This window comes from Oryctolagus cuniculus, chromosome 5 (assembly GCF_051225735.1).
Source record: "Oryctolagus cuniculus isolate XC-2025 breed Fujian yellow rabbit chromosome 5, ASM5122573v1, whole genome shotgun sequence".
Taxonomy (NCBI): Eukaryota; Metazoa; Chordata; class Mammalia; order Lagomorpha; family Leporidae; genus Oryctolagus; species Oryctolagus cuniculus.
The window spans coordinates 136494430-136519833 of NC_142871.1; the positions used below are offsets into that span (position 1 = coordinate 136494430).

Consider the following 25404-nt stretch of genomic DNA (forward strand, 5'->3'; position numbering starts at 1 on the left):
GCACAGGTGAATATCTAGGTTCCTCCCTTACTCGTTGCTGAAGAGTGAGAATACAGCTACAGTTTTTTCTGTGGTGCTGTTTGAGTAGAAGAGATTTTATTTAAGATGTGTTTCTATTTTACTAGGCTATTAGAAAATGTGGATTTTCATTGATGATTATTTTATGTTTGTCCATTGGCATTTCTGGGTTGCTGGCTTCTCCACAACCCAGTGGGGATGTATTAGGCAAAAGGAAAACTTTAGAACTCATCACGTGTCATTCCTTGCATACCAAAGTCCTCACCATATCTAACTTCTTCCAACAACTTCTCAGGTTTTTTTTTTCTGCAAAATGTTCAGAGTTTTAGGTTATTATTATTATGAGGAACAGAGACAAGTTTGTCTACTCAGTCTTGTCTAAGACTAACTAGGTAATGCCTTGATTTCTTAATTGAATACTGATATTTCTCTCAATATTTTCAATTATTCGAATAAATGTTCTCACCAAAACATTAAAAGTCTTAAATTGATTTTCTCAGTACATATTTCTTTGGCTATTCCAAACATGATTTCATTTAACGCTCCATGGATCAATGGCTTCTTCTGCTTAAGAAATGAGCCATTTGAAAATTTACTTTAATTGCAGCCTCATGTTTATTTTATATTTACATGAAGAAATTCTATGGAGATATTTCAATTTAAATTTTTATAATTTTTCTTGTACTTCCTTTACCATAATTTGAAAATACTGTTTAGAGTGCTAGTCTGGAAATGTTAATATGTATTTCACTCTTTTAGCTGTAATGTCATTGTATAATATATACATTTAATTCAATAATAAATTAATCCACTCTCCAATATACCTTAAGATATTTTAGGGAGAGACAAACAAAAAAGAGATCTTCTATTAATTGCTTCAATTCCCAAATGTCGGAAACAGCTAGGGCTGAGCCAGGTCAAAGCCAGGAATCAGGAACTCCATCTGGGTCTCCCATGTGGCCAGCAGGGGTCCAAGCACTTGGACCATTTTCTGATGCCTTCCCAGTCACATTAGTAGGTAACGATATTGGAAGTGGAGCATTCAGGTTTAAACTAGCACCCATATGGGATGCTGGGATTGCAGACAGCAACTTAACCCATTGTGCCACAATTCCAGTCCCCTGAAAGTTCTGCTTTAACTTCTCATTTTGCAGTGATTGGAATTCCTTAGTAATTAAACAGAGATATAAAGCAAAATGTTGTGGTGACCAAATGGGCATGCCACTCAAAATGCTGTTGAGTTGTAACGACACACTGTTCTATGGTCTCTGGGCTGCAACTACTCTACTATTGTGCAAAAGCAGATATAGATCATATTTTCATGAATGAGCATGATTCAGTTCTAAGACACTGAAATGAAATTTCATATAACTTTTGTGTTATGAAATATTATTCTTGTTTCAATGATTGAAAAATTTAAAATCCATTGTGAAATCACAGGTCTCCCAAAAATATACATCAGACTTGGTTTGGGCCAAGAGCTATATATTTTGCAAATCCCTGCCTTCTATTATCTTTGGCTTCAAAGGGGACAGGAGAGTGATGTGGGCAGATCTGGAACTTTGCAAGGATTCCTTCATTTACACTGGAGTGTCTACACCCAGGAATTCCTCACAATTCATGCAAGAAGTATCTGTCTTATCCTTGACTCTTTGACAAATATTCCATTCCGTACTGTCCTCTGAGTGACTGGTGCAATTTACTACTGGGACAATGGTGTTCCTCAACTCTATCTACAAAGAGTAAAACTTGGTCATATATTTAAATTTGCTTGAATTATTGAATAAACTCATAGTGTAGAGACTGTCTTAAGGATGATCTGGATGTTATTAAGGAAATTATTTGGCATTTACTTTTCAGAACTCCTACCTGAAGTATACAATGTAGACACCGACACTGCAGCTAACCTTCTCCAATTGTGCATGATATTACTTATTATTGAAGTGTTGAGAAAACCATATGAGTATGGTAAGTTACCAAGTATGTTAAGTAATGATATGTTAAGGAACTGTCCACTACTCTGACAGATTTTGACATGGTTGCTGAATGGTGATGCAAACAGTGATGAGCAAGATTTGACCTTTCCATAATAGAAACAAAACTGGAAGAAAGATGTGACAGCCTCACACTAGTGTTTACTGTTCACTTCTGTTAGGAACTCATTCGTTTAGTTCCTTTTTAAATTGTACTTGTTATGCAAGTTTCAAATATTTAATATATATAGATTTAGGAACTTAGTAGCACTTCCTCCTGCCCCCTCTTCCTGCCACCCATGCTCCAATCCTCATTCATTTAGTTATAGGGATATAGTTTGAGAGACTGAGAAACTGTGATCCATTAATTTTGAATTGTCAATGTCCTGAAAAACACTACCTTAGAAATCATAGTATAAATAAATAATGTGTTTAACAGGTAAAAGCACAATATTTGAGGTACTTTTGAAACCTTTTAACTCTATATATAATTACTCTTTGAGAGAAGATTGCCTATTATTTATCTATAAACTATTTGTTTTCTACCTATTATCTTCTGAAAAATTTCTGCTATTATGGTTATAAATAATTGGTTCTCAATACAGGAAATTATCTTAATGATGATACCTGTCTCAATATTGAATATTTTGAGGAAAATAAGCTCATGAGTTCACTCTCATTGAAACATTTAATCAAAATCTTAATGGCCAGATAGAGGAATTGTTTTTTGTAACACTGCAGAGTATATTGCTAAGTTATTAATAAGTTTTGTTGTGTATATTGGAAGTTTATAATATGACATTATGGATACATACAGATAATAGAATATTGCTGGGGTGAAGCAAATTAACATATGTGTATTATCTCATGTAGTCGACTTTTTTGTGTAAAGAGCAACACATACTCACTTATCTAACAAAAATAATAAGTAAAACACAATTTTGGGGCCGGCATTGTGGTGTAGCAGGTAAAGCCATCAACTGTGATGCTGACATCCCATATAGGTGCCAGTTCTTCGTAGCTGCTGCACTCCCAATTCAGCTCCCTTCTATTGGTCTGGGAAAAGCAGTGAAAGTTGGCCCAAGTGCTTGACCCCTATGTGGGAGTTCTGGATAAACCTTCTGGCTTCTGGCTTGGTCAGGCCAATTCTTTTTTTTTTTTTTAAACTTTTATAATAAATCTAAATATTGAAAGTACAACTTTTGGATTATAGCGGCTTTTCCACCTATAACCTCCCTCCCACCTGAAACTATCCCAACTCCCACTCCCTCTCCCATCCCATTCTACATCAAGATTCATTTTCAATTATCTTTATATACCAAAAGATCAACTTAGTGTATACTAAATAAAGATTTCAACAGTTTGCAACTACACAGAGACACAAAATATAAAGTACTGTTTGATTACAAGTTTTACCATTATTTCACATAATACAACACATTAAGGACAGAGATCCTACATGGGGAGTAAGTGCACAGTGACATCCATTGTTGATTTAACAATTGACACTCTTATTTATGATGTCAGATGTAAGGCTCTTGTCATGGGTTGCCAAGGCTATGGAAGCCTCTTGAGTTCACAAACTCTGACCTTATTTAGACAAGGTCTTAGTCAAAGTGAAAGTTCTCTCCTCCCTTCAGAGAAAGGTACCTCTTTCTTTGATGGGCTATTCTTTCTGTTGGAATCTCACTCACAGAGATCTTTCATTTAGGTCATTTTTTTTGCCACAGTGTCTTGGCTTTCTATGCCTGAGAAACTCTCATGGGCCAGATCCAAATGCCTTAAAGGGCTGATTCTGAGGCCAGAGTGCTGTTTAGGGCATCTGCCATTCTATGAGTCTGCTGTGTGTCCCGCTTCCCATGTTGAATCATTCTCTCCCTTTTAATTCTATCAGTTAGTATTAGCAGACACTAGTCTTGTTTATGTGATCCTTTGACAATTAATCCTATCTTTATGAATAATTATGAACTTAAACTGATCACTTTGACTAGTAAGATGGCATTGGTCATGGCCACCTTAATGGAATTGATTTGGAATCCACTAAACTTTTCTAACTCTATCATTAGGGGTAAGTCCCAGTGAGCATGTGCCAAACTGTACATCTCCTCCTTCTCTTATTCCCACTCTTATATGTAACAAGGTTCACTTTTCAGTTAAATTTAAACACCTAAGAATAATTGTGTGTTAATTAAAGTTTTCAACCAATGGTATTAAGTAGAACAAAAAAACACTCAAAGGAATAAAAATAATAAGTTTATCCTCGACAGTCAGGACAAGGGCTGATCACATCATTGTTCCTGATAGTGTGCATTTCACTTCAACAGGTTTCCTTTAAGGTGCTCAGTTAGTTGACACCGATCAGGGAGAACACATGATATCTGTCCCATTGGGACTGGTTTATCTCATTCAGCATGATGTTTTCCAGATTTCTCTATTTTGTTGTACATGACTGGATTTCATTTATTTTACTGCTGGGTAGGGCTGCTGTATAGTATTCTGTAGAGTACTTATCCCATAATTTCTTTATCCAGTCTACTGTTGATGGGTATTTAGGTTGATTCCAGGTCTTAGCTATTGTGAATTGAGCTGCAATAAACATTGAGGTGCAGACAGCTCTTTTATTTGCCAATTTAATTTCCTTTGGGTAAATTCCAAGGAGTGGGATGGCTGGGGTGTATGGTAGGGTTATATTCAGGTTCCTGAGGAATCTCCAGACTGACTTCCATAGTGGCTTGACCAGTTTGCATTCCCACCAACAGTGGGTTAGTGTCCCTTTTTCTCCACATCCTCACCAGCATCTGTTGTTGGTAGATTTCTGTATGTGAGCCATTCTAACCGGGGTGAGGTGAAACCTCATTTTGGTTTTGATTTGTATTTCCCTGATTGCTAGTGATCTTGAACATTTTTCATGTGTCTGTTGGCCATTTGGATTTCCTCTTTTGAAAAATGTCTATTGAGGTCCTTGGTCCATCTCTTAAGTGGGTTGTTTGTTTTATTGTGGTAGAGATTTTTGATCTCTTTGTAGATTCTGGCTATTAATCCTCTATAGTTTGCATAATTTGAAAATATTTTTCCCATTCTGTCCATTGCCTCTTCACTTTCCTGACTGTTTCTTTTGCAATACAGAAACTTCTCAATTTGATGTAATCCCAATTGTTAATTTTGGTTTTGACTGCCTGTGCCTCCAGGGTCTTTTCCAAGAAGCCTTTGCCTGTGCCTAAATCTTGTAGGGTTTCTCTGATGTTCTCTAATAATTTGATGCTCTAGGGTCATAGATTTAGATCTTTAATACATGTTGAGTTGATTTGTGTGTAAGGTGTAAGGCAGGGGTCTTGCTCATGCTTTGCATGTGGAAATCCAGTTTTCCCAGCACAATTTGTTAAATAGAATTTCCTTGCTCCAGGAATTGTTTTTAGATCCTTGATCAAATATAAGTTGGCTGTAGATGTTTGGATTGATTTCTGGTGTTTCTATTCTGTTCCATTGGTCTATCCATCTGTTTCTGTACCAGTACCATGCTGTTTTGATTACAACTGCCCTGTAGTATGCCCTGAAATCTTGTATTGTGATGCCTCCAGCTTTTTTTTTGTTGTACAAGATTGTTTTAGCTATTCAAGGTCTCCTGTGTCTCCATATGAATTTCAGCATCATTTTTTCCAGATCTGTGAAGAATGTCTTTGGTATCTTGATTGGTATCGCATTGAATCTTTAAATTGTTTTTAGCAGAAAAATGCACATTTGATTATATTGATTCTTCCAACCCATGAGCATGAAAGATTTTTCCATTTTTTGGTATCCTCTTATATTTCTTTTTTAAGATTTTGTAATTCTCATTGCAGAGATCTTTAACATCCTTGGTTAAGTTTATTCCAAGGTATTTGATTGTTTTTGTGGCTGTTGTGAATGGGATTGATCTTAGAAGTTCTTTCACGGCCATGGCATTGCCTGTGGATACAAAGGCTGTTGATTTTTGTGCATTGATTTTATATCCTGCTACTTTGCCAAACTCTTCTATGAGTTCCAATAGTCTCTTAGTAGAGTTCTTTGGATCCCCTAAGTAAAGAATCATATCATCTGCAAAGAGGGATAGTTTCACTTCTTTTTTTATATATGCATTTTTAACTTTTATTTAATGAATATAAATTTCCAAAGTACGACTTCTTCCTTCTCAATTTGTACCCCTTTAATTTCTTTTTCTTGCCTAATGGCTCTGGCAAGCTTTTTCCAGCTTAGGGATTAAGGTGATGCTGGCTTTACAGAAAGAATTTGGGAGGATTCCCTCTTTCTCAATTGTTCTGAATAGTTTGAGAAGAATTGGTTTTAGTTCTTCTTTAAATGTCTGGTAGAATTCAGCAGTGAATCCATCCTGTCCTGGGATTTTTTGTTGCAAGGGCCTTTATTAATGATTCAATTTCTGTCTCAGTTATGGGTTTGTTTAGGTTTTGTATGTCTTCATGGTTCATTTTAGGGAGGTTGTATGTGTGCAGGAATCTATCCATTTCTGATAGATATTCCTGTTTGCTGGCATACAACTCTTTGTTGTATTTTTTGATGTTTTTTTTTTTTTATTTCTGTGGTGTCTGTTGTTACATTTCCTTTTTTATCTCTGATTTTATTGATTTGGGTCTTTTCTCTTCTTTTTTTTTAGTTAGTTGGGCCAATGGGGTGTCAATTTTGTTTATATTTTCAAAAAACCAGCTCTTCATTTGGCTGATTTTTTGTAATTTTTTTTTGGATTCTATCCTGTTAATTTCTTCTCTGGTTTTAATTATTTCTCTTCTCTTACTAGATTTGGGTTTGGTTTGCTGCAGTTTTTCTAGGTCCTTGAGATGCCTTGAAAGCTCATCCATTTGGTGCCTTTATAATTTCTTTATGTAGGCAGCTACTGCTACAAACTTTCCTCTCAACACTGCTTTTTCTGTATCCCATGAGGTTTTTTTGACAGGCAAAGTGGACAGTGAGAGAGAAAGACAGAGAGAAAGGTCTTCCTTTAACGTTGGTTCACCCTCCAATGGCACGCTTCAGTTGGTGCATCGTACTGATCCGAAGCCAGGAGCCAGGTGCTTCTCCTGGTCTGCCATGCGTGTTCAGGGCCCAAGGACTTGGGCCATCCTCCACTCCACTCCTTGGTCACAGCAGAGAGCTGGACTGGAAGAGGAGCAACCAGGACAGAATCTGGTGCCCTGACCGGGAGTAGAACCTGGTGTGCCGGTGCCACTGGTGGAAGATTAGCCTATTGAGCCACGGCACCAGCCTCCCATAAGTTTTGATATGTTGTGTTGTTATCCTCATTTACTTCCAGAAAGTTTTTTATTCCTCTTTTGATTTCTTCTATGACCCAGTGTTCATTAAGGAGCATGTTGTTCAGTCTCCATGTGTTTGCATTGCTCTGGGGATTCCTGAGTTGCTAATTTCCAACTTCATTCCACTGTGGTCTGAGAAGCTGCATGGTATGATTCTAATTCTTTTGAATTTGCTGAGACTTGCTTATGGCCTAGTATGTGGTCAAACCTAGAGTAGGTTCCACACACTACTGAGAAGAATGTAAATTCTTTAAATGTAGGATTGAAAGTTCTGTAGATATCTGTTAGATCCATTTGGGCTATAGTGTCGATTAAATCTGCTATTTTCTTGTTGATTTTCTGTAAGGTTGATCTGTCTATTTCTGAGAGTGGAGTATTGAAGTCCCCCAATACTATTGTATTGGAGTCTAAGTCTCCCTTTAAATCCCTTAACATATCTTCTAAACAAACCAGTGCCCTGTAATTAGGTGCATATACATTTATAATAGTTAGATCTTCCTGTTGTATTGAACCCTTAATCATTATATAGTGCCTCTCTGTGTCTCTCTTAACAATTTCTGTGTAAAAGTTTATTTTGTCTGATATTAATATGGCTATGACCATTCTTTTTTTCATTTCTGTTAGCATGGAATATCCTTTTCCAACCTTTCACTTTCAGTCTGCATACATCTTTGTTGGAAATATGTGTTTCTTGTAAGCAGCAAATAGATGGGTTTTGTTCCTTTACACATTCATCCAATCTGTGTCTTTTAACTGGAATGTTGAGGCCATTAACGTTCAATGTGACTATTGATAAGTAGTAACGTTGCCCTGCCATTTTCCCCAAGATATTTCTAATATGTGCTTTGAGCTTCGTGTAATCTTTTACTGGGAGGTGTTCTTCCTTTACTTTCTTTCATATTGATGGCCGTGTTTCTGTGTGTAACACATCTTTAAAGCATCTTTTGCAGCGCTGGACAAGTGGTGACAAATTCTTCCAATTTCTGTTTGCTATGAAAGGTATTTATTTCAGCTTCATTCAGAAATGAGAGCTTTGCAGAATATAATATTCTGGGCTGGCAATTTTTCGTTCTTAGTACCTCTGCTATATCTCGCCATTCCCTCATAGCCTGTAGTGTTTCTGATGAGAAGTCTGCTGTTTGTCTAATTGGAGATCCTCTGATAGTAATCTGATGTTTCTCTCTTGCACAATTTAGAATCTTTTCTTTATGTTTCACTGTGGTGAGTTTGATTACAAGGTGTTGTGTTGAAGATATCTTTTGTTTATGTTTATTAGAGTTTCTATGAGCTTCCTGTACTTGGATGTCTCTGTCCTTCTCCAAACCCGGGAAGTTTCTGCTAGCATCTCACTAAAAAGGCCTTCTAATACTTTCTCTCTCACCATAGTTTCAGGAACTCCAAGAACCTGAATATTGCGTTTTTTAAAAATAGTATCCTGTAGATTTCCAACAATATTTTTTAGATCTAATTTCCTCATCTTTTCTTTATTTCTTTTTTAACTTTTATTTAATAAATATAAATTTCCAAAGTACAGTTTATGGATTACAATGGGTGCCCCCCCATAACTTCCCTCCCACTCACACCCCTCCCATCTCCCAATAACTCTCCCATTCCATTCACATCAAGATTCATTTTCAATTATCTTTATATAGAGAAGATCAATTTAGTATATATTAAGTAAAGATTTCATCAGTTTGCACCCACACAGAACATAAAGTGTAAAATACTGTTTCAGTACCAGTTATAGCATTAATTCACATTTGTACAACACATTAAAGACAGAGATCCCACATGAGGAGTAAGTGCACAGTGTTTCCTGTTGTTGATTAACAATTTGACACTCTTGTTTATGGTGTCAGTAATTTCCCTAGGCTCTAGTCACGAGTTGCCAAGGCTATGGAAGCCTTTTGAGTTTGCCGACTTCGATCTTATTCAGTCAAGGTCATAGTAAAAGTGGAAGATCTCTCCTCCCTTCAGAGAAAGGTACCTCCTTCTTTGATGGCCCCATTCTTTCTACTGGGATCTCACTCGCAGAGATCTTTCATTTAGGCCCCCCCACTTTTTTTTTGCCAGAGTGTCCTGGCTTTCCATGCCTGAAATACTCTCATCGGCTCTTCAGCCAGATCCAAATGCCTTTAGACTGATTATGAGTCCAGAGTGCTATTTAGGATATCTGCCATTCTATGAGTCTGCCGTGCATCTCGCTTCCCATGTTGGATCGTTCTCTCCCTTTTTTATTCTATCAGTTAGTGTTAGCAGACACTAATCTTGTTTGTGTGATGCCTTTGAAACTTAATCCTATCAGTGTGATCAACTGTAAACTGAAATTGATCACTTTGACTAGTGAAATGGCATTGGTACATGCCACTTTGATTGGATTGTGTTGGAATCCCCTGGGACATTTGTAAATCCACCATTTGAGGTAAGTCCGATTGAATAAGTCCCAAATTTTACATCTCTACCATCTCTTATTCCCACTCTTATATTTAACAGGGATCACTTTTCAAATTTAAACACCTAAGAATAATTGTGTGTTAATTAAAATTTTCAACCAATAGTATTAACTAGAACAAAAAATACTAAAAGGGATAAAGTATTAAATTGTACATCAACATTTAGGACAAGGGCTGATCAAGTCACTGTTTCTCATAGTGTCCATTTCACTTCAACAGGTTTCCTTTTTGTTGCTTGGTTAGTTGTCACCAATGAGGGAGAACATATGATATTTGTCCCTTTGGGACTGGTTTAATTCACTCAGCATGATGTTTTCCAGATTCCTCCATTTTGTTGCAAATGACCGGATTTCATTGTTTTTCACTGCTGTATAATGTTCTGTAGAGCACATCTCCCATGATTTCTTTATCCAGTCTACTGTTGATGGGCAGTTATGTTGATTCAAGGTGTTAGCTATTGTGAATTGAGCTGTAATAAACATTAAGGTGCAGACTGCTCTTTTGGTTGCCAGTTTATTTTCCTTCGGATAAATTCCAAGGAGTGGGATGGCTGCGTTGTATGGTAGTGTTATATTCTGGTTTCTGAGGTATCTCCAAACTGACTTCCATAGTGGCTTTACCAGTTTGTATTCCCTCCAACAGTGGGTTAGTGTCCCTTTTTCCCCACATCCTCACCAGCATCTGTTGTTGGTAGATTTCTGTATGTGAGCCATTCTAACCGGGGTGAGGTGAAACCTCATTTTGGTTTTGATTTGCATTTCCCTGATGGCTAGTGATCTGGAACATTTTTTCATATGTCTGTTGGCCATTTGGATTTCCTCTTTTGAAAAATGTCTATTGAGGTCCTTGGCCCATCTCTTAAGTGAGTTGTTTGTTTTGTTGTTGTGGAGTTTCTTGATCACTTTGTAGATTCTGTTTATTAACGGCCAGCCCAGAATATCCTGCAAAGCTCTCATTTCTGAATGAAGCTGAAATAAAGACCTTTCATAGCAAACAGAAAATGAAAGAATTTGTCATCACTCATCCAGCCCTGCAAAAGATGCTTAACGATGTTTTACACACATAAACACAAAAACACGGTCATCAATATGAAAGAAGGTAAAGGAAGGAAACCTCACAGCAAAAGATCACAGGAAGTTCAAAGCATATGTTAGAAAATATCTTTGGGAAAATGGCAGGGCAATGTTACTACTTATCAATAGTCACATTGAATGTTAATGTCCTCAACTGTCCAGTTAAAAGACACAGATTGGCTAATTGGGTTAAGGAACAAAACCCATCTATTTGCTGCTTACAAGAAACACATGTTTCCAACAAAGATGCATGCAGACTGAAAGTGAATGGCTGGAAAAAGATATTCCATGCCAACAGAAATGAAAAAAGAGCAGGTGTAGCTATCTTAATATCAGACAAAATAAACTTTAACAGAAAAACTGTTAAGAGAGACAAAGAGGGGCACTATATAATGATTAAGGGATTAATTCAACAGGAAGATGTAATGATTATAAATGTATATACACCTAATTACAGGGCACCAGTTTATTTCCTCTTCTTTTCTTTTGTTTGACTGTATACTTTCCTGTGCTCTGTCTTCTAAGTCTGATATTCTCTTTTCTGCTTCACTGATTCTGTTTTTAAGGCTCTCTAATGTGTTTGTCATTTGATCTATTGAATTCTTCAGTTCATTTTGATTTCTCTTCACTACCACAATTTCATGTTCCACTAGTTTCTTCATTCAATTTTGATTCCTCCTTAAGATTACATTTTCATGAGAGAGATTTTCTATCTTGTCCAGTAAGGATTTCGGTAGTTCAAGAATTAGTTTTTAAGAACTTCTAAATGTTCATATCATAAATTTTTTGAAATCTGTTTCTTGCATTTCTTATATCTCATCATCTTCATAATCTTGAATTGGGATGTCTTGTTCATTTGTGGGTGTCATAGTGTCTTCCTTGTTCTTGTTTCCTCAGTTTCTGCGTTTGTTGCTTGGCATTGTGGAGATATTCTTTGGTCTCTTCCTTTTTTTTTCCTCGCTGTGGTGATTTTTCTCGTTATTTTATGACTCTAGATTAAGTGAACTTTCTGCTTTTGATTGTTACTTAGAGGCTTGTGATGGGTGTGGCCAGAGAGCTCTGTTTGGTTCTTCAGGGTTAAGGATGTGCAAAAGGAAACACACCCATGTTAGGCGTGGTAAATCTTCTCTCTCTCATTCTCTCTCTCTCTCTCTCTCTTTTTTTATTCAGAAGGGAAGTAATTCTGCATAGCTGAGTGGAATTGAAGGCATGCAGTGTCTGAGCTCTGGCCCCTGTGTGTATAATATTTGTCTGCTCTGTCCCAAGGACCACACAAAGAATCTGTGCAGTGCTCAGTGTAAGCTCAAATTCCCATGTAATCTCCCACTGGGTTGCCAAGATTGCGGAGTTTGTGGCATCTCATGCACTCCGTGAGTTCTATCACACCCTCAGTTTTTTCTCATAGTTTCAGTTCATTAGCTCCACACATTCACTAGGTCTTAACCTGCTGTTATTTCTCCCCACCAGAGTCAGGATTTTCTGCTTAGCTGAAGGTGGGCACAGCCCAGAGGTGATGCAACTTTTATGTATGTCCAAAATGGTGCCTGCTCTTTGTCTTGCTCACCTTTTTTTCTTTTGACAGGCAGAGTGGACAGTGAGAGAGAGAGAGACAGAGAGAAGGGTCTTCCTTTTCCATTGGTTCACCCCCCAAATGGCCGCCATGGCTGGTGCGCTGTGCTGATCTGAAGCCAGGAGCCAGGTGCTTTCTCCTGGTCTCCCATGCAGGTAGAGGGCCCAAGGACTTGGGCCATCCTCCACTGCACTTCTGGGCCACAGCAGAGGGCTGGACTGGAAGAGGAGCAACCAGGACAGAATCTGTTGCCCCGACTGGAACTAGAACCCAGGGTGCTGGTGCTTCTGGCAGAGGATTAGCCTATTGAGCCACTGCACTGGCCTGTCTTGCTTGCCTTTGTAAGGTGAGTTGAAAGAGAAAATCATGTCCGTACTGGTCCCTTTTTTTATCTGCTCTAGTTAGCCTGGTGAACTTTCCCTCACGGGGTTTTAAGCCTCATTCCCTCTAGGCTCTTCCTGCTGTTTCCCCGCCAGTGTCTCGGGCTACTGAGGTTTCGCCTCACCTCTCACTCCAGTGCTCATGCATAGACTCGGAGGCTGGGGTCCCAAGCTGTGGGTGCCCGTGCCCTCCTTGTGGGTCTACGGTGTCCCACTCATTCCAGAAGAGTTTCCTCTGCAGTTTTTTCCCTCTTTCTGCCATCTTGGAGGAAGCTTTTTTTTCAGAGAGAGAGAGAGAGAGAGAGAGAGAGGTCTTCCTTCTGTTGGTTCACTTCCCAAATGGCCATTACAGCCAGTGTGCTACACTGATCTGAAGCCAGGAGCCAGGTACTTCCTCTTAGTCTCCCATGCCGGTGCAGGGCCCAAGCACATGGGCCATCCTCCACTGCCTTCCCGGGCCACAGCAGAGAGCTGGACTGGAAAAGGAGCAACCGGAAAAGAACCGGCACCCCAACTGGGACTAGAACCTGAAGTGCCGGTGCTGCAGGCGGAGGATTAGCCTAGTGAGCTCTGGCGCCAGCCTCCATATGGACTTTAAGAGTGGCTGTATTATTTGATATGCCCACAAACAGTGGATTAGGGTACCTTTTACCCCATGTATTCAACAGAATTTATGGGTTGTTGATTTCTGTATGAGAGCCATTCGAACTAGTGTGAGGTGAAATCTCATTGTGGTTTAGAAATGCATTTCCCTGATGGATAGTGATCATGAGAATTTTTTCATGTGTGTGTTGGCCATTTGGATTTCCTCTTTTGAAAAGTGCCTGTTTAAGTCCCTTGTCCACTTCTTAACTGGATTGTTTGGTTGTTGTTGAGTTTCTGGAGCTCTTTATAGATTCTGAATATTAATAATTTATCAGTTTCATACTGTGCACATATTTTCTCCTATTCCTTTGTTTGTTTCTTCACTTTGCTGTGTGTTTCTATTGCAGTGTTGAAGCTTCTCAGCTTTATGTAATCCCATTTGTCAATTTTGGCTGTGATTGCTTGTGTTTCTGGGGTCTTTCCCAAGAAGTCTTTGCCTGTTTGAATGTCTTGCAGAATGTTCCTAATGCCATCAGATTGTATAATTAGGTCCTTTATCATTTTGAGTGAATACCTTTGATTTCTTTCTTTTTTTTTTTTTTTGCCTAATGGCTCTGGCTAAACTTCCAGTACTATACTGAATAGCAATGGTGAAAGTGAGCATCCTTGTCTGGTTCCAGAGCTTATTGGAAATGCCTCAGCTTTTCTCCATTCCATAAGATGTTGACTGTGGATTTGTCATAAATTGCCTCAATTGTGTTGAAGATTTTCCTTCTATATCCAATTTGCTTAATGTTTCCATCATGAAAGGATGTAATATTTTATCAAATGCTTTGAATCTATTGAAAGAATCTTATGTTTTTTATTCTTCAGTTTGTTAATGTGATGTATCACATTTATAAATTTTAATGTAGGAATCTTGTTTCCTACTTCTTCATGTGGAGATCCAGTTTTCCTAACATGATTTGTTGAAGAGACTGTCCTTGCTCCAAAGATTGAGTTTAGCTCCTCTGTCAAAGATAAGATGATTATAGAGGTATGGGTTGATTTCTGGAGTTTCTAGTCTATTCTGTTGGTTTGTAAGTCTATTTTTTTCCAGTACCAGATTGTTTTGGTTATAACTGCCCTGTAGTATGTCTTGAAATCTGGTATTGTGATGCCTCTGGCTTTGTTTTTGTTTTATAAGATTGCTTTAGCTATTTGAGGTCTCTTACTTTATTTGCAGATCTGAGAAGAATGTAATTGGTGCTTTCAATTTGATTGTATTGAATCTGTAAATTCCTTTGGGTAATATGGACATCTTGATGACATTAATTCTTCCAATATATGAACATGAAAGATTTTTCAATTTTTTGAGTATTTTTCTAATTCTTCCTTTAATGTTTTGTCATTTTCATTTTAGAGATCTTTGACTTCCTCGTTTAGGTCTATTCTAAGATATCTAATTTTCTTGTAGCTATTGTGAATGGGATTGATCTTAGGCTGATCTTAGAAGTTCTTTCTCAGCCATATCATTATCTGTGAATACAAAAGCTATTGATTTTTGAGTGTTGATTTTATATTCTATCACTGCACCAACTCTTTTAAGAGTTACTATAGTCTCTTAGTGGAGTCTTTTGGATCCCCTGTATATAGAATTATCATCTGCACACAGGGATAATTTGACTTCCTCAATTCCAATTTGAATCCCTTTGATTTCTTTTTTTTCTTGCCTAATGGCTGTGCCTAACTCCCAGGACTATACTGAATAGCAGTGGTGAAAGTGGGAATCCTTTCTGGTTACAGATCTCAGTGGAAATGCTTCAGCTTTTACCCATCCCATAAGATGCTGGCTGTGGTTTTGTCATAAATTGCCTCAATTGTGTTGAAGATTTTCTTTCTAAACCCCATTTGCTTAATGTTGTCATCATGAAAAGGTGTTGTATTTTATCAAATGCTTTGAATCTATTGAAAGAATCATATGTTTTTTATTCTTCAGTTTGTTAATGTGATGTATCATATTTATTGATTTGTGAATGTTGAACCATTCATGCATACCAAGGATAAATCCCACTTGGTCCAGGCGAATGATCTTTTTGATGTGTTGTTGGTTTTGGTTAGCTAGTATTTTGTTGAAGATTTTTGCATCTATGTTCATCAGGGATATTGATATATATATATTATTGTATCTTTTTGTAGTTTTGGAACTAAGTTGATGCTGGCTTCATAAAAGAAATTTCTGAGAATTCCATCCATTGAAATTATTTCGAATAGCTAAAAAAGAATTGAGAATACTTCTTATTTAAAAACTGGTAGAATTCAGCATAAAATTATTTGGTCCTGAGCTTTTTGAATTGAATTTGTGGTGACAAATTCAATTTCTTTTTTGAGGTAGAAGGTCTTTATTTCACATTCATATAAAAATAAAAGCTTTACTGGGTACACTGTTCTGGAATCAGGTTTTTTTTTTTTTTTTTGACTTGGTCTTTATCTCCCCATTTTCTCCTGCCTCTAGGGTTTCTGATGAGAAATCATCTGTGAACCTAATTGGAGACACTCAGAAGGCAATCTAGAATTTATCTATTGTATATTTTAGGATGTTTTCTTTATATCATACCTTTGAAAGTTTGACTATAATGTGTCTTGTGAAGCTCTTCTCTGATCATGTTTGTTAGGATTTCTTTTTTTTTCTTTTCCACTTTTATTTAATAAATATAAATTTCCAAAGTACAACCTTTGAATTATAGCAGATTTTCCCCCAATAACCTCCCTCCCACCTGCAACCACCCCATTTCCCACTTCCTCTCCCACCCCAATCTTCATTAAGATTCATTTTCAATTATCTTTATATATAAAAGATCTATTTATTACATACTAAGTAAAGATTTCAACAGTTTGCACCCACAAAAACACACAAAGTATAGAGTACTATTTGAGTAGTAGTTTTACCATTCATTCTCTTAGTACAACACATTAAAGGCAGAGGTCCTACGTGGGGAGTAAATGCACAGTGACTCCAGTTGTTGATTTAACAATTGACACTCTTATTTATGACGTCAGTAATCACCTGAGGCTCTTGTCATGAGCTGCCAAGGCTATGAAAGCCTCTTGAGTTCACCAACTCCGATCTTATTTAGACAAGGACATAATCAAAGTGGAAGTTGTCTCCTCCCTTCAGAGAAAGGTACCTCCTTCTTTGATGGCCCATTCTTTCCACTGGGATCACAGTCACAGAGGTCTTTAATTTAGGTCATTCTTTTTTTGCCACAATGTTTTGGCTTTCCATGCCTGTGAAACTCTCATGGGCTTTTTACCCAGACCCAAATATCTTAAGGACTGATTCTGAGGCCAGAGTGCTGTTTAGGACTTTTGCCATTCTATGAGTCTGCTGTGTATCCTGCTTCCCATGTAGGATCATTCTCTCCTTTTTAATCATATTAATTATTTGCAGACACTGATATTATTTATGTAATCCCTTTGACATTTAATCCTACATTTTTGATCAATTATGATCTTAAACTGATCACTTTAACAAGTAAGATGGCATTGGTACATGCCACCTTGATGGGATTGAATGCAATCCCCTGGCACGTTCCAGCTCTGCCATTAGGGGTAAGTCCCAGTGAGCATGTGCCAAACTGTACATCTCCTCCCTCTCTTATTCCCACTATTATATTTAACAGAGATCACTTTTCAGTTAAATTTAAACACCTAAGAATAATTGTGTGTTAATTACAGAGTTCAACCTTAAGTAGAACAAAAAATACTAAAAGGAATAAAATAGTAAGTTGATCCTGGACAATCAGGACAAGGGCTGATCAAGTCACTGTTTCTCATAGTATCCATTTCACTTCAACAAGTTTCCATTTAGGTGCTCAGTTAGTTGTCAGTGATCAGGGAGAACATATGATATTTGTCCCTTTGGGACTGGCTTATTTCACTCAGCATGATGTTTTCCAGATTCCTCCATTTTGTTGCAAATGACCAGATTTCATTGTTTTTGACTGCTGTATAGTATTCTATAGAGTACATGTCTTATAATTTCTTTATCCAGTCTTCTGTTGATGGACATTAGGTTGATTCTATGTCTTAGCTATTGTGAATTGAGCTTCAATAAACATTAAGTTACAGACAGCTCTTTTATTTGCCAATTTCATTTCCTTTGGGTAAATTTCAAGGAGTGGGATGGCTGGGTCGAACGGTACGGTTATCTTCAGGTTTCTGAGGAATCTTCACACTGACTTCCATAGTGGCTTGACCAGCTTACATTCCCACCAACAGTGGGTTAGTGTCCCTTTTTCCCCACACCCTTGCCAGCATCTGTTGTTGGATTTCTGTATGTGAGCCATTCTAACCGGGGTAAGGTGAAACCTCATTGTAGTTTTGATTTGCATTTCCCTGATTGCTAGTGATCCTGAACATTTTGTCATGTGCCTGTTGGCCATTTGGATTTCCTCTTTGGAAAAATGTCTGTTGAGGTCCTTGGCCCATCTCTTAAGTGAGTTGTTTGTTTTGTTTTTGTGGAGTTTCTTGATCTCTTTGTAGATTCTGTTTATTAATCCTTTTTTGGTTTGCATAATTTGCAAATGTTTTTTCCCATTCTGTTGGTTGCCTCTTTACTTTCCTGTCTGTTTCTTTTGCAGTACAGAAACTTCTCAATTTGATGTAATCCCAATTGTTAATTTTGGCTTTGACTGCCTGTGTCTCTGCAGTGCGTTCTATACTTAGATATCTTTAACTTTCTCCAAATTAGGGAAGGATTTTGCTATTATATCACTGAATAGGTCTTATAACCCATTCTGTCATTCCATACCTTCAAGAACTTCTAAGACACATATAATATTTGTTTCTGTTCCATAAATGTCATGCACTATTTTTGTTTTTCTATTTTTTTCTTCTTTTTCATTTGACTGAGATATTTCTAAAGATTTGTCACCTAGCTCAGATATTCTTTCACCTGCATCGCCAAATCTCTTGTTAAGGCTTTCTACTGTGTTTTTTATTTGATATTTTGCAATTTTTATTTCTAATATTTTAGTTTGATTGTTTTTTGGTATCTCTTGCCTCTGGCAGTATTTATCATCCACATCATGGATTACTTTGACTTATGGATTTGCTTCTCTGTGTTTTGAGTGATGTTATGATTCTTTTTTTTTTTCAGGTATTTCAACCATCTCTTCATCTTCATGTTCTAATATCAAAGTGTGATGTTTTCCTTTTGAGGAGTCATATTGTCTTCCTTGTTCATTTTCTTGTACTTTATATTTAGGCATGAGTGGAATCACTTTTATGTTTTTCTTCTGACTATGAGGACTTTGTCCTCAAAATGTGCCTTATAGCTTAGGGGAATATCTAGTCCTTCAGCAGATATCTAAAAGTATGTGCTTTGGCCAGCGCCGCAGCTCAATAGGTTAATCCTCCACCTAGTGGTGCCAGCACACAAGGTTCTAGTCCCGGTCGGGGCACCGGATTCTTTCTCAGTTGCCCCTCTTCCAGACCAGCTCTCTGCTGTGGCCCGGGAAGGCAGTGGAGGATGGCCCAAGTGCTTGGGCCCTGCACCCCATGGGAGATCAGGAGAAGCACCTGGCTCCTGGCTTTGGATCAGCGCGGTGTGCCAGCTGCAGCGCGCCAGCCGTGGTGGCCATTGGAGGGTGAACCAACGGCAAAAGGAAGTCTTTCTCTCTGTCTCTCTCTCTCACTATCCACTCTACTTGTCAAAATAAATAAATAAATAAAAGTATGTGCTTGATGGGGACCAGGGAGCTCAGGCCAGTGCTTGATGGTGGGCAAGGATCCAAAGTGACCCCCAAGTTAGGCATAGTAGATCCCCTCTATTGTCACAGGGGGTAGAGTATAATTGCACCAGCTAGTGTGTTCACAACCCCAGCTACTTTCCTCCATAGTAGACCAATGGCTTAGGGTGACCCCAAAGTGCCTGTGTGCTCTACCCCCTCAGGTGCATGAACCTCATAAAGGATCTATGAACTCCTCAGTTTGAGCATAGTCCTCTATTAAGATCCTCCTCAGCACTCAAGGAATTCTGAGCCTCTATAGCCATACCCAGTGATTGCCCAAAGACCAAGTTACACCCTGGTACCTATCATGCAGTCAGAAGTTGCAGGTATCCTACAGTCCCAGGGAGCAGGGGATCCACTCTCTGCCCCATAAACCTTCCTACCCATCGAGAGAGCCATCCTGCTCCCAGAGAAAGTCAGCATCCTGGCAGAGATCCGTCAGTGCTCTGCATTGACAACTGAGTCCTACACATTGCTGGAGAACAGGGATGAGAGCAATATGCCCTCTCTAATTGACCTAAGTGGGCACCCCGTACCTTGCCAACTCTCCAGGCCAGAAATAAAGGCAGAGGTTTGCACTGATTTATCCCTCCAACAAAATCCACCAGGGCCCTCAGGCCACAGTAGCCTTCAATTGTCTTATTAAGATGGTACCTACCCCCTGCTGTTTACTGGGCTTGATGTTGGTGGGAGGGGAGGAAAGCAATGTGCTCTCCCTTCATGTGGTTGGGACTGCAATATTCTAGCCCAGATGATATCACCAGTGTCATACAGGCTGCTGCAGTTTCCTTTCACCTCACCCTGAGAAGATTTCATTTTCACCAGCCACTGGCTGCATGACTTGCTGGTGGTATCCCGCTAATTGCTGCATGATTGTGTGATCCCTGTTGCTCCACAGTATCTCTTCTTTCTGTGCACCCTCCACGGCAAACTGCTCTCCAAGTGTCCCCTGGGAAAGCAGTTCCTCTTCTATTCTAATAGCTTACTGTGGTCAAAATCAGCATGTCTTTTCCCTATTCAGTCATCTTGGACCTCTCCAATAATCTATATATTCAGGAATAAGGATGAAATAAAGAGGATCATGCATGAAAGAAACAAAAGCTAGGGAAAAGCCATAAGAAAATTTGCTTAATAAGAAATACTAAAGAAAGTTTTGTAAGCCAAAGTCGATGACAGCAAGGGAGTAAAATGAAGAAAGAGCATAATATATAGAAATGAGGACACATCTGTCAATTCTAAGAATATCACAATTATTCCAATATCTATTTTTTTTTTAGTAAAAATGAAGTTACAGAAGAAATGGCAAGGTAAGTGTGTTATCTTTTCCTCCACACAAAAAAGATAATTTGCAAGCTAATCATTTTGAACCTTTTGAAATTCATTTGTAAACTGTATTCGTTTATTGGAAATAAATGAATGTGTCCAGAGTATCTTTCAGAGAAAATGAAGGAAAAAAATTAAATTTTTCATCTCTACCCTAAATTTATAATTGAAGGAAATCACACCCTGGATTATGTAAAAGCAATGCTCTTGGTACCTTGTCATTTTGTAAAAATAGAGCTAATATTTAATCCTCTGAGAAATTTCACTTATTTTATTTAATAATATTCCCTTATTTTTTGCTGAGAAAATTATAAAAGAATATGGTAAGTTTCAAATCTTGATCTGTTTACAAAGTATATTGTTGCAGCAAATTGAGTTTTAGACAATAATAAAAGCATCAGGTTATGATAATATGTAAGATAAAATTTTCCATTTAATATACGAATCTATTTGAAATGCTATTATTCCATTTGCAATTTGCTCCCATTTAACTGGTACTAAACATTTTCTGGCTTGATTTTCTGAACTGTTCAAACTCTTGAATAAATTACTTTTCGTAAAAATGAGAGTAAGATGAGATGTCTTATATCTTCCTATAAATACAAATTAAGTAACTGAGCAATGGCAACCATTGACTGTAGGCAAGAAGCAATATTCATATATCTTGGTATTATCTGAAGGTACTCAAGAATTTAGCTCATGGATTGATTTTATCCTCTGTCATTCCACTTGTATACCATGTCTATTGATGTTTTTATTTTTATCAAGGTAAAATTTATATATTAAATTAACCATGTTGAAATACATAACTGAATGACATTTAGGACACTCACAATATTGTGTGACTATCACCTGCATATATTTCCAAAAGAAGGTAATCACCCTAAAACTAAACTCAGTGCCCATTGAGAAATCACTTCCTCATCCCAAAGCCTTTGACAACCACTTGTCTGATTTATGTCTCCATCAATGTACTTATGGTTTTCTCATAGCCATGGGATTTATATGACACGTGGCATTTGTATCCACTTTATTTCACTTCCTAAAGTTTTTGAGGTTCACTCTTGTATATAATGCTCGATTGTATGAATATTTTGTTTTTGTGTTACCTGTTGATGGAAATTTTGGTTTCCCCAACTATTGACTACTTTAAATAGCACTGGATGAACATCGTTGTATAACTATTTTCTGTGAAGTTGTATCTCATCACTAATTTACCTAATCACTAAAGAAGTTTATCACCTTTTCATACACTTGTTGTTATTTATATATCTTTTTTGAATAAATGTCTATTCAATATCTCTGTCCTTTTTTAAAAAAATGGTTTTTTCTTTTATTGAGTTGATTACTTATTATTGATACTACAGCCTTTTAAATTTTCAAATGCTTTCTCCTGTATTATCAATTGCAATTCACTTTCTTGACTTCTTTTTGATATTTGTTTATTCATTTTGAAGGCAGAATTACATAGAGGCAGAGGTAGAGAGAGAGAGAGAGAGAGAGAGAGAGAGGGAGAGAGAGGTCTTGCATTTGTTGGTTCACTTTGCAAATGGCTGAAATGGCCAGAGCTGGGCCGATTTGAAGTCAGGAGCCAGGAACTTCTTCCAGGTCTCTCATGTGGTTGCAGGTACCCAAGCACTTGGGCCACCTTTTACTGCTTTCCCAGGCCATAGCAGAGCTGGGTCAGAAGTGGAGCTGCTGGGACTCAAAACTGCACCCATATGGGATGCTGGCGTTGCAGGCAGGCATTACACACTATGCACAGTGACAGCCCCCAAACCATCAATGTTGATGTCAAAATTACTTTGGATAAAATTCCAACTCTATGGTAAATAACTGTAGAAAACAACTAGGCATATATCCCTGCTCCAATCACGGTTTACTCTTCTATGTTTAATAATTTACCCCTAAGAATTTTTTCTCTTTTTTTTAACTTTTATTTAATAAATATAAATTTCCAAAATACAGCTTTGTATCTATATATACAATGAACTATATATGTGTATATATACATATGTATGAACTATACACGTATATGTATATATGAACTATACATATATGTATATATAAATACATAAATATTCTTTATTCATACATCTGATGATGGATACCTTGTAGATTCCTTATTCCAGTTATTATTAATAGTTCCACAATCAAAAGTGGAGCAAATATCTTCTTTCTGACATAAGGTTAATATCCAAAATATATCAGGCACTCAAAATACTCAACAACAACAAAACAATTCAGTTGAAAAATTGGCAGAACAAATACCAGTTCTCAAAAGACAGAATACAAATGGCCAACATATATGAACAAATGCTCAGTTTCACTAGCCATCAAAATCACAATGAGCTATCACTTCATTTCAGTTAGAATAGCTAATATCAAAAAGACAGAGAGTAATAAATAACTGGTGAGAATATTGGAAAAAGCAACTCTTACATAGTTGATGGGAATATAAGTTACTAAAACCATTGTGGAAAACAGTACAGAGATGTCTTTTTTCCATTGTTTAAGAAATTTTTATTAAAGTAAGAATTTCCCACCTGCAAACCATCCCATATCCTACTCCCTCTCACATCACATTCTTCATTAAGATTCATTTTTAATTATTTTTATATACAGAAGATCAACTCTTTACTGAGTAAAGATTTCAACAATTTACACCCACACAAGCACACAAAATATAAAGTACTGTTTGAAGATAGTTTTACTGTTAATCCTCATAGTACAACACATTAGGGACAGAGATCCTACATGGGGAGCAAGTGCACAGTGACTCCTGTTGTTGATTTATCAATTGACACTCTTACTTACAATTTAGTAATCACCCGAGGCTCTTGTCATGCCTGTTGAGTTCACAAACTCCGACCTTATTTAGACAAGGACATAACCAAAGTGGAAGGTCTCTCCTCACTTCAGAGAAAGGTATTTTCTTCTTTGATGGCCCCTTCTTTCCATTGGGATCTCACTCACAGAGATCTTTCATTTAGGTCATTTTTTGCCAAGATGGCTTGGCTTTCCATTCCTGACAAACTCTCATGGGCTTTTTAGTTAGATCCAAATGCAGTAGGTCTAATTATGCTTCTGTACCAGTACCATGCTGTTTTGATTATAACTGCCCTGTAGTATGTCCTGAAATATGGTATTGTGATGACTCTGGCTTTGTTTTTGTTGTACAAGATTGCTTTAGCTATTCGAGGTCTCTTGTGCCTCCATATGAATTTCAGCATCATTTTTTCTAGAACTGAGAAGAATATCTTTGGTATTTTGGTTGGTATCACATTGAATCTGTAAATTGTTTTTAGCAGAAAAATGAACATTTTGATGATATTGATTCTTCCAATCCACGAGCATGGAAGATTTTTCCATTTTTTTAACTTTTATTTAATGAATATAAATTTCCAAAGTACAGAATATTGATTACAATGGCTTCCCCCCATAACGTCCCTCCAACCCACAACCCTCCCCTTATTCACTCCCTCTCCCCTTCCATTCACATCAAGATTCATTTTCAATTCTCTTTATATACAGAAGATCAGTTTAGCATACATTAGGTAAAGATTTCAACAGTTTGCTCCCACACAGAAACATAAAGTGAAAAATACTGTTTGAGTACTAGTTATAGCATTAAATCTCAATGTACAGCACACTAAGGACAGAGATCCTACATGAGGAGTAAGTGCACAGTGACTCCTGTTGTTGACTTAACAAATTGACAACTTGTCTATGGCATCAGTAATCACTCTAGCCTCTTGTCATGAGCTGCCAAGGCTATGGAAGCCCCCTGAGTTCACTGACTCTGATCATTTTTAGACAAGACCATGGTTAAAGTGGAAATTCTCTCCTCCCTTCAGAGAAAGGTACCTCCTTATTTGATGACCCATTCTTTCCACTTGGATCTCACTCGTGGAGATCTTTCATTTAGGTTTTTTTCCCCCCAGAGTGTCTTGGCTTTCCATGCCTGAAATAGTCTCATGGGCTTTTCAGCCGGATCCGCATGCCTTAAGGGCTGATTCTGAGGCCAGAGTACTGTTAGGAAATTTGCCATTCTATGGGTCTGCTGTGTATCTCACTTCCCATATTTTGGTATCCTCTTCTATTTCTTTCTTTAAGATTTTGTGATTCTCATCGTAGAGATCTTTTACATCTTTGGTTAAGTTTATTCCAAGGTATTTGACTTTTTTGTAGATATTTCAATGGGATTGATCTTAGAAGTTCTTTCACAGCCATAGAATTGTCTGTGTATACAAAGGTTATTGGTTTTTGTGTATTGATTTTGTATCCTGCTACTTTTCCAAACTCTTCTATGTGTTCCAATAGTCTTAGTGGAGTTCTTTGGATCCCCTAAATAAAAAATCATATCATCTACAAAGAGAGATAATTTGACTTCTTTCTTCCCAATTTGTATCCTTTTGTTTCTTTTTTTTTCCTAATTGCTCTTGCTAAAACCTCCAGTACTATTTTGAATAGCAATATTGAGAGTGGCGTCCTTGTCTCGTACCAGATCTCAGTGGGAATGCTTCCAACATTTCCCCATTCAGTATGATCCTGGCAGTGGGTTTTTCATAAATTGCCTTGATTGTGTTGAGAAATGTTCCTTCTAAACACAAGTTTCTTAGCATTTTCAACATGTATTTCATCAAATGCTTTCTCTGCATCTATTGGGCTAATCATATGGTTTTCTTCTGCAGTTTGTTAATATGATGTATCACATTGATTGATTTGTGAATGTTGAACCATTCCTGCATACCAGGGCTAAATCCCACTTGGACTGGGTAGATGTGTTCTTGCATTCTACTGGCCAGAATTTTATTGAGGATTTTTACATCTATGTTCATCAGGGAAATTGGTCTGTAATTCTCTTTCTTTCTTTCTTTCTTTCTTTTTTTTTTTTTTGACAGGCAGAGTGGACAGTTAGAGAAAGAGAGACAGAGAGAAAGCTCTTCCTT

At 37.5% G+C, this 25404-nt stretch overlaps 1 long non-coding RNA gene across 2 annotated transcripts in view; it reads left to right on the plus strand.

Annotated features, from left to right (window-relative positions):
* The window catches only part of LOC149126694 (uncharacterized), a 45105-nt gene that overhangs the window by 11090 nt on the left and 8611 nt on the right, over window positions 1-25404 (plus strand). The window contains exons 2-3 of one of the 2 annotated variants that reach the window (XR_016233460.1): window positions 1879-1986; window positions 20407-20436. This is a non-coding gene — a long non-coding RNA (uncharacterized LOC149126694). Of the gene's footprint in view, window positions 1-1878; window positions 1987-12402; window positions 12728-20406; window positions 20437-25404 lie in introns of those variants that run through there. The other variant, XR_016233461.1, reaches the window with a different exon arrangement.